The sequence below is a fragment of the Solanum stenotomum genome, unplaced genomic scaffold (genome assembly GCF_019186545.1).
Source record: "Solanum stenotomum isolate F172 unplaced genomic scaffold, ASM1918654v1 scaffold19785, whole genome shotgun sequence".
NCBI lineage: Eukaryota > Viridiplantae > Streptophyta > Magnoliopsida > Solanales > Solanaceae > Solanum > Solanum stenotomum.
This window is the reverse complement of record NW_026025709.1, coordinates 173,818-183,507: the sequence shown is the minus strand read 5'-3', so window position 1 is coordinate 183,507 and position 9,690 is coordinate 173,818. Positions and strand designations below refer to the sequence as shown.

The 9,690-nt window shown below is 31.0% G+C and overlaps 1 pseudogene; it reads right to left on the bottom strand.

Moving 5' to 3' along the window:
* Positions 1–5,187: 5,187 nt before the first annotated feature.
* Positions 5,188–9,312, bottom strand: LOC125850859 (pelargonidin 3-O-(6-caffeoylglucoside) 5-O-(6-O-malonylglucoside) 4'''-malonyltransferase-like; annotated as a pseudogene).
* Positions 9,313–9,690: the final 378 nt, after the last annotated feature.

The window sequence follows — 9,690 nt, the reverse complement described above, 5'->3', positions numbered from 1 at the left end:
TACATACGAGGAAAGATAGTTTTTCAATAATAAATCTCCTATTGATTACTATAATATAACATATTTATTGTAGTTTCTAGTTCATAAACTTGAGTTTAGCGAGAATAGAGCGTACACTAATCTTATATATCCTACTTCAAAAGTAAAGAAGTTGTATTAGATAGACATTTGGCTAAAAAAAAAAAATCTAACAAAGTGGAAGTACAAGAAATAACATATAAAATATAAATTATTAGATAGTAACACAATGGAAACTACAACAAAATAATACAATAATCGAGGTACAAGAAACAACAGATAGTAACAAAAAAAAATAGAAACCGCAGGAGCAATATTATATACAACTATTAATATTAATATAAACAAACAACAAGACAACGTATCCAGAGGCGAACCTACCTTATTAAGTAGGGGTGCACGTGCATCCGTTAACTTCAGAAAAAATCATGTGTATATATGTATATCTATCTTAAGAAACTGATAAAAATTAAGATATAATTAATAGTGCACCCATTCAAAACATATGAGTGTTCTTGTGCTGTTGGTATAAGGCATAGGAACCACCCGTGAGACTAGGGTTTGAATCAAGCTAAAGTGCTAATTCATTATGTTTATTTTAAGTTTTGCTCAGCGATCATATTTGGTGCACCCGAAGTCTTCAAATCCTAATTTATTGAACATATACTAAATAAGATTCCAAATTATTTTATATTCCAAGCATCTAAACATACAAACAAAATCAAAACAATTCAATCATTCACTATCTGTATCCCAAACATTTAAATATTAAAAAATGTATATTTTTACTTTAAAATATGGTTGGTGATTCTGTACTTTCATCTCCTATGGGTCCTTCTGCATGTGAGAAAGATGCAAAATACTTCAATTCATTGAAGAAATAACTAGAATTGTTGATGTCGTCCAACAAAGTGTCTTGGATGGGATATGACCTGAAACTCCCAAATTGAATACCTCAGTGACCGTCTAACTTTTGAACCCAATATTCAGATAGTAACTTATGAAGATCTTCAGGTGAAGATCCAACATACAAAATATGATCCAAATCCATTTTCGAATCACTTCCAAACAATTTAAAGAATCAACAGTTAATGAATACCTGATCGTTGATCATTTTTGTATTTCACCGATAATTTCAAAGTTCAACAAAATCAATCGAATTCACTTCAAAATTTCCAATCAATTATTTCAAAATTTTCTTCCGTAATGGAACAATCGCAAATTAGTCAAATTTCACTTCGACAAATGTTGAAAATATTTTTTTTCTCAAAAAAATATTGAAAATCTTTTGAATGATTTATGAGATTTCTTAGAAATATAGAAGAATTTGATTTTAAAAAGGCAAGGTTTAAGTTACTTGAGAATATGAAAGAATGGAAGAAATCATGAGAGAGAAAATGAAAGGATATAATTTGGGTAAAAAAATTTAGAGAGAGAAGTGAGTAATGGAGTCTTTTGTTTTTTCCTTTCACCCATAATGGAATCAAAAAGTGCTTCTAATTTGAGAAATAAAAGAAAGGTAAATTTTCTACTCTTGTTTGTCCTTAAAAGAAACTTGACAACTTTAAAGTTACCACACCTGTTTTATTGAGACCACAATGAATATTTTTTTTCCCATTTGGTATCCGGTAACTAATTGAATCTCGATTAAATTTAGATAAGGTGTTAATGGTACGGTTTAATCGGTTATTTTTTTAAAATTATACCGTTTCAATTTTTTGGATATTTTATAATATATATCAAAAATTAATTTTTTTAAAATCATCCCAATCGTATCGATTACTCTTCGGTATTCGTACGATTCAATTAATTTTTGTTATTTTTTTATAGTCTACCCAAATGAAGTTGGAACACTAATTAAGTAAAATATTTTTTTTGTAGTTTATTTTAGATAAAATATGATGAAAACGTAATTAAGTAAATATAAATAATATACTAATTTTCTTTTACATGAGTCGATCACACAATTCAATAATTATAATATTTTTTGTTTAGGGCAAAATGTTAGTAGCTAGATAACATTGCGGTGTTTTTATGTCCATTTATATTAGTATTCTCTTGTTCTTTTTTGTTAATAGTTATCTGTGTTTTTATTTCTTGTACTTTGATTATTATATTATTTTGTTGCTATCTACTATTAGTTGAATACATGTTGAATCTAATATGTTAGAGTACTATTTATTTGCCTTTTAGGGTGTGTTTGGTATGAAGGAAAACATTTTTCGAAAAATGTTTTTCAATTTTTTCATGTTTGGTTGGGTTAAATGTTTTGAAAAGTATTTTCCAAATCAACTCATTTTCCTCAAATTTAAGGAAAATGACTTCCCTTCAANTGATAGAGCATCTATTACAATATCTTTTAATTTTAAACTTAATTAAGTAAAGACTAATCAAAGAGCAGACACTCAAAGTCATCTAGTCGCTGGATAGAGGACTAGGACATATGTTATATTTATATTTGAAAAATGTTATAAATTATATTATATTAAATTTAACATATTTTTTATATATAAAATATATTTACATACATATGTAAGGTTATTCGGTTCGGTTCGAATTTTTGATTTTTTTCATAAATTAAAAAGACTATTCCAATTGTTCGAGACGGCTATACACTTAAATAAAAGTCCACGATTTTATTGAAAAAATAACATAAATCGGTTCGGTTCGATTAGGTTGGTCAGTTTTTCATATTTTTTTGACACCCAAATTTAGATTCGCATCAAAAAGTCCTACATAAAAAGGTAAAACTCAAAACCTTTGATTAAGACGGAAAAAATATCTACCAGTACTTCCCCACAACCTTTATTGATGCACATGTTATTTGCTTTAGTTAATGACTTGATACATACATAAACAATGAGCACACATGTTATTGGATTCCTGTTTCTGACGTTTTCAAGTTTCTTTGTCAGTTTTGTATTATTACTAGCCTTTTTATAGTCTACCCAAATGAAGTTGGAACACATAATTAAGTAAAATATTTTTTTATAGTTTATTTTAGATAAAATATGATGAAAATATAATTAAGTAAATATAAATAATATACTAATTTTCTTTTATACGAGACGATCACACAGTTCAACAATTCTAATATTATTTGTTTAGGGTAAAATATTAGTAGCTAGGTAACAGTGCGGTGTTTTTATGTCCCGTTTATATTAGTAATTGTACGTAATATTCTCTTGTTATTTCTTGTTTTTTTTGTTAATAGTTATCTGTGTTTTATTTCTTATACTTTGATTATTATATTATTTTGTTGTAATTTTCATTTTGTTGCTATCTACTATTAGTTGAATACATGTTGAATCTAATATGTTACTATTTATTTGCCTTTTAGAGGCACTTAATAAATGTTAGAAAGAAAACTTTGGCGGATTCGATTTCTTATGAGTTATCTCTTCATAGAGAAACCAATGCAAAGACAGCATGATAGTGTATAACTTTGTTGACATGTTTACATCATTATATGGCGAAGTTAAAATAAAGTTATAGTTATTTAATATCTATTTTCGAAACTATTAAATCAAATAGACTGAGGATGTGGACACATATTGACAAATGTTTGAAAATTAGACATGTCTCAACCGGTGTAGTGTGAAAGACTAAATTGTAATATTTTATTATATTCCGCATATATATCCTGATGCATCATTTAATTCAATGAAAAAGGTGGTTGTTCAATTCCAGCAATGTTGTGATTGGTGTAATACCCTCCCTCCAACAAATTAAGTTGTAACAAGATACATATATAAAAAAATGTAATTTAACGAAAAATGATGGTTTAATAAAAAAAAAACAAGAGGTAAATGTGTCTCATCAGTTGTTTGATCAAAGAAACCTAACTTGTAATTTTGGAGATGATTTGGAGTTGGTGAAGATGGTTTTATGAATTTTGTGGATATGATTTCAACTTCCATGTTTTCTTTTTGAAATGCCAGATGTGGTGAAATAGCAAAAGAGAGATTAAGCAAACAAGTGAAGAAACTAAGATTTATAGTGGCACTTCACTCTTCCCCTTTATATAGAAAAAAAGATGATTTTCGGTTTATCAATTTTTGATCTTTTAACAATTCGGTTTAACCAATAAGAAAATGCTCATAAAATAAATATACGGCTTCTCAAATAATTTGGCGCGGCAAGATAATAATGTAACTTTACATAATGGTCATACTTAAAATAGAAACAATATTAACTACCATTAAAATGAAAAGAACTACATACACAATTGCAATACAAATAAAAGAACTAGGACAATAATGTGAATCAAAGGCTATAGGACAAAGTAAAGGTAGTAACCATTAAAAAATATATACTGAAATAAATATTTACTATATTTATGTAGAGGTAAATGAGGAAATGACTACATTCTTACCGGGTTATCGGTTTACTCAATAATCCAAAACTAAAAAAAAATCAAAATCGAACTGATAATCCGATAATATTTTTTTATCTATAAAATCATTAAAAACCCGTTAATCCAATAACTCAATAAGCAGTTGCCTGAATGATAAACACTCCTCACTTTCAGTCACTAAGGAAGCAAAACGGTGGAAGCTCGTAGGAGAAGGATAGATTTTAATTAAAAAAATAATCAATAAGCCAGTAACATTTTTCCGATTTGATTTATTGGCCGGTTCGATTTTTGCTCACCCCTAATTTTGACTTGTTTGAGATAAGGGGATAAAAATGTCAAATTATTGAATGATGAAGGAGATTAATTTTAAAGCAATATTAAAGAACGTAGATGATTTTCACTATGCTTGAAATACATATACGAAGATTCAAAACAAATAAAATATCTATTCAAATATGTGACCTAAAACAATTTTTATAAACAAATAGAATATTTATTCAAATATCTGGCTACCCAACACATGAATATCTCTCACATTATTCTTTTTTTCATAATTAGACAAGGTTGAGCTAATCTTATAAGTAATATTTTAACAAGTAATATTGGAGTAAAGAACACTTAGTTAATTTCAAACTAGAGAGATGACCAAAAAAACAAATTAGAAAACTCTAAAAACTTAACAAATGCCTTGACATCATGGTCCAATAAAACACATTGATAAATAAATATAACTCTTAGAATTACTATAAAATTCATAAGAAAAAAAGCATTGCAAGTGCTTGAGAATGAGAATGAGTTTCACGCTCTTCTAGTTATAGTAACGGCTACAATTGAATCCGCTCTTTATTTTCAAAAACATTGGTAAAAGCCTTGATATCACTTTCACATTCAAATAAACTCATATAACTATCCTTCAAGTCCACTTGCACACAAATACTTCCACGTTCTGCATCATACATCCAACAAATGAAAATTTCTCAATCCAAAATGCATCAAACTCGGTTCTCCTCGACCAAAATCAGCATCCTTCATAGGAAACTTACACAAACTCGAAATTATACACTTGTTAACTTCATCATTGTCAGTTCCCCATTCTTTTGATGCGAAAATTTCCTTGTATGAATTAGCCACAGTTGCAATTATGTCATCAGTTGAACCTATAGCACAAGCATCAATAGATTTTTGCACCGAATTCCTAATCAACATTACAAAATCATGAATCTCCATTTTGTTCTTCTTGGGTACAAATAGTATTGGAGCATCCATTACATAATTCCCAAACGCGTTTTCTTTTAAAGGTAAAGAGATTTTTCCGCGTAAATTCACTGGAAAAAAACACTAATGAACGTCTCAAATATCCGTGTTTTGCTTCTGAAACACGAATTAAAGCCCTCCATAAAATTGTTGTAATAATTTCAACTCTTGAAGGCTTAAAGCATAATTCCCCTGAATCTATCGCCGTTGTTAACTTGTCTCTGAGAGACAATATCGTCTGTTCATTAATAAAAAATCTCTTAGCTATAAATTTTGCTTCTAATTCTACTGGATGAACACGATTTGTAAAAATACTCGATAAATCTCTTGCTGGAAGAATCTCACCAAATCAAAACTCATGAAATCAATCTGATCTACTGGAATCCCCAATTTACACACTTTAGCCCACTCGTAAACGAATTTGAAATTACTGAATCCACCCATTATAGGGTGTGATGCACTAATAGACATAGCAATTCCTCCACATTCGAACTTTGTCACTTGAACAACCATAGGTGGAGTTGTGAAAAATTAAAGTTGATTTTTTAGAGGTACAAAAAATATTTTAGATATTTAGTAGAACTTTCTGGAATTTAGTAGAGTAAATATCTTTGATATTTTTACTTAAGAATAATCTAGATTCTTGTTAGATATTTAAAAGATAAGGTCCTCTAGATTTTTCTTGTAGATATATCTAGAATAATTTCTAGAAGCATCACCACACTAGTATAAATAGGAGATGGCCTTGTACATTTGTATTCAAGGAAAAATAAAAGCACTTAAAGAGTCTTCTTCCATTACAAAGTTCTTCTTTCCAAATTCTCTTTTTAACTTTCTAGCTTCCTCTTTTCCTTTAGTTGAATCTTCCAACCTTAGTTAACGATCTTGGGCTAGCAGAAGGTTCCCGATTATACTTTTCTTTTGCTATTCTCTACATGGTATCAGAGCCATAGTTGTGGATTGTCTTGTGAGTGTTATTTCAAGATCGGGTTGGTGGTAGATTTAACTTGTTTGTGTAGATGGATTTTAGCAGTCGTGTTAATGGACTGGGGATGAAGTTGTTGAATCAGTCTAATTACAAGGTATGGAAGACATGTATGGAATCATACCTTATGGGCGAGGATTTGTAGGATGTTGTGAATGGAAGTAACACAAGTCGTCCTGATGACGGACCGAAAAATAGTAGTGCGTACAAGAAGTGGAAGCAGGTTAATGCGAAGGCGGAGTTCATTTTGAAGAGGACGGTCTCCTCCAGTTTATTCGATCATATTATAAAGTGTAAATCAGCTAATGAAATATGAAGGACCCTCGATCATTTGTTCAACAAGAAGAATGAAGCTCGGCTGCAGATATTGGAGAATGAATTGGCTAGCACCACTAAAGGTAATCTTTCTATCTCCGAGTATTTTTTGAAGATTAAGAACTTATGTTCTGAGATATCTTTGTTGAATCCGAAAGAGGCTATCTCTGAAGCACGAAAGAGAAGAATTGTCATTCGTGGTTTAAAACCCAAATATATTCCATTTGTGACGTCAATTCAAGGATGGGCTCAACAACCATCCTTGGAGGAATTTGAGAATTTATTGTCGTCACAGGAGTTACTAGCCAAACAGTTGGCTAATGTATTTGTCAACAATGGAGAAGGATATGCTCTTGTAGCCAACAAGAGGAACTTCAAAGGAAAAATAAGAGATATGTTGCACACTCGATCTATAAGTGGTTCAAGCTTGTCTGGAAAGAAGGAAGAGTCTTCTAACTATTATGGTAAAAAGCCTCCAAGATGCTATCGATGTGGTAATGTAGGACACATTAAAAGATATAGCCGAGCCAATGAGAGCAATATGGCTTAAAAAGTTGCTGAAGAAGAAGAAGAAGGGTGGGAAAAGTGTTTTGTAGCTGAGGCTCGAGCAATAGATGATATGGTTTCTATCAACCTTGAAAGAAATTGGATCGAGGATTCATAATATAATGTTGTCGACCACATAGAGAAGCAAGACACTAATGTCATCGATATGAAACAACAAACTCTTAAGGATGTTCATACTGGTGATATGGTAGCTTTTATCGAAGAAATCAAGGAATTAGATTCTGAACAAGCAGTGCCTGGAGCTATATATGCCGATGGAGACCTTTATGGAGAAAGTATTGAGGAAAATGTATGGGAAGTTGAAGTCTCTGATCAATCATCAGCCATATTGAGGCCAGCCAATGGATTAGATCAAATATTGGAAGCAAATGAAGAAAATGCTAATCAAATCGATAGAGAAGCTGACCTTGAAGGCCAAATTTCAGGCGAAACAATAGACGATATAACTTTCGAAATCTCTAAAGCAGATAAACATATTATTGAAGAGCTTGAAAGGAAATATGATGGTGTATCCTACTATGGTGTTGAGGCTTCACAAGAAATAAATGACAATATCATCACCGAATCAGATGAAGAGGCTAATACTAATGAAATCTCTCAATATTATGGAGTTGCATCAGAAGAAGTGTGTTCTAAAATTTTGAGCATCAGAGTTCCAAACTTGTCCATCATAGATGTATCTCCAGATAGTACAACTACAGGGAAGTTAAGAGAAAGGGGGAGTCTAGGTACTCAGTGACGAGATAATTCACATGGCCCATTCGATAACGGAAAATCTTTATCATTTGATGAAGCAAGAGGAGTTAGGAAAAAATTGCTGAGATCTTCACCAAGACGTGGCAAGACGTGGCTTAAAGCTTCGTTTGAGTTCTTCCGCAACAAGTGTGGGGTAGTTTCCAAAAAATCACTTTAAGGGGGAGTGTGAAAAATTAAAGTTGATTTTTTGGAGGTACAAAAAATATCTTAGATATTTAGTAGAACTTTCTGGAATTTGGTGGAGTAAATATCTTTGATATTTATACTTAAGAATAATCTAGATGTTCTAGATAATTAGATACTTAGAGTAAAGTATAGAATAATCTAGATTCTTGTTAGATATTTAAAAGACAGGGTCATCTAGATTTTTCTTGTAGATATATCTAGAATAATTTCTAGAAGCATCACCACACTAGTATAAATAGGAGATGGCCTTGTACATTTGTATTCAAGGAAAAATAATAGAACTTAAAGAGTCTTCTTCCATTACAAAGTTCTTCTTTCTAAATTCTCTTTTTAACTTTCTAGCTTCCTCTTTTTCTTTAGTTGAATCTTCCGACCTTAGTTAACGATCTTGGGCTAGCAGAAGGTTCCCGATTATACTTTTCTTCTGTTATTCTCTACAGGAGTAGTGTCAAAATCCACGTCCTTCAAATTCTAGAGGTCTTGAGGGAAGAAAAACAGGGCAAGATTAAGGTCATTTTGGACCTGATTGATAAAATCATTGAATTGACAATTGACTTTGGCTTTTGTAAACTTAGCACCCTGGTCAAGGCAATCGATTGATCATCGATCCCTTGACAACCTTCCTGCTGTAGGATAAACATGAGATAAAATCCTGGATAGGGATTTTTCGAGTTTCTCATCAAACTTGTCATCGTTGATGTTGTTACCTTGTGGATAGAAAAGTATTAATGGCATATGTTCCCTCTCTGTGAGCTGATCGAAGAACGATAACTTGTAATTCTTAAGGTGTTGTGGTGTTGGTATGGATGGTTTTATGAGTTTTGTGGAGATGAATTCCAAGTTCAATTCCATGTTTGATAAATGGAAAACAAAAAAAAAAGTGAAAGAAGTCCAAATTGATTTTTTCTATGAAGCTTATTCTATACAATAATCTTTATTATATAGGGAAATTTATTGTGTATGGGATTATGGTAATCCTTCATATTTGGAATTTGAAGAATGAAAAACTCAGACCATAAATAGGGTAATATTTGGTATTTATGATATTGTAAAATTTATGGTTCTTTGTAGGGGTGTACATTTCTTACATTGCCACATAGTCATTGATACTGCCGTTTGGTTGACTTCTCATGGGCTGCAGAATGTTAATGGCAATATTGATTGCTACATTACTCACTAGTGCATTACTCCATTTTGGAGTTACAATATTTGTTACTGTTGCAGCTTGTCAACAAACCAACGGATGGTTTTT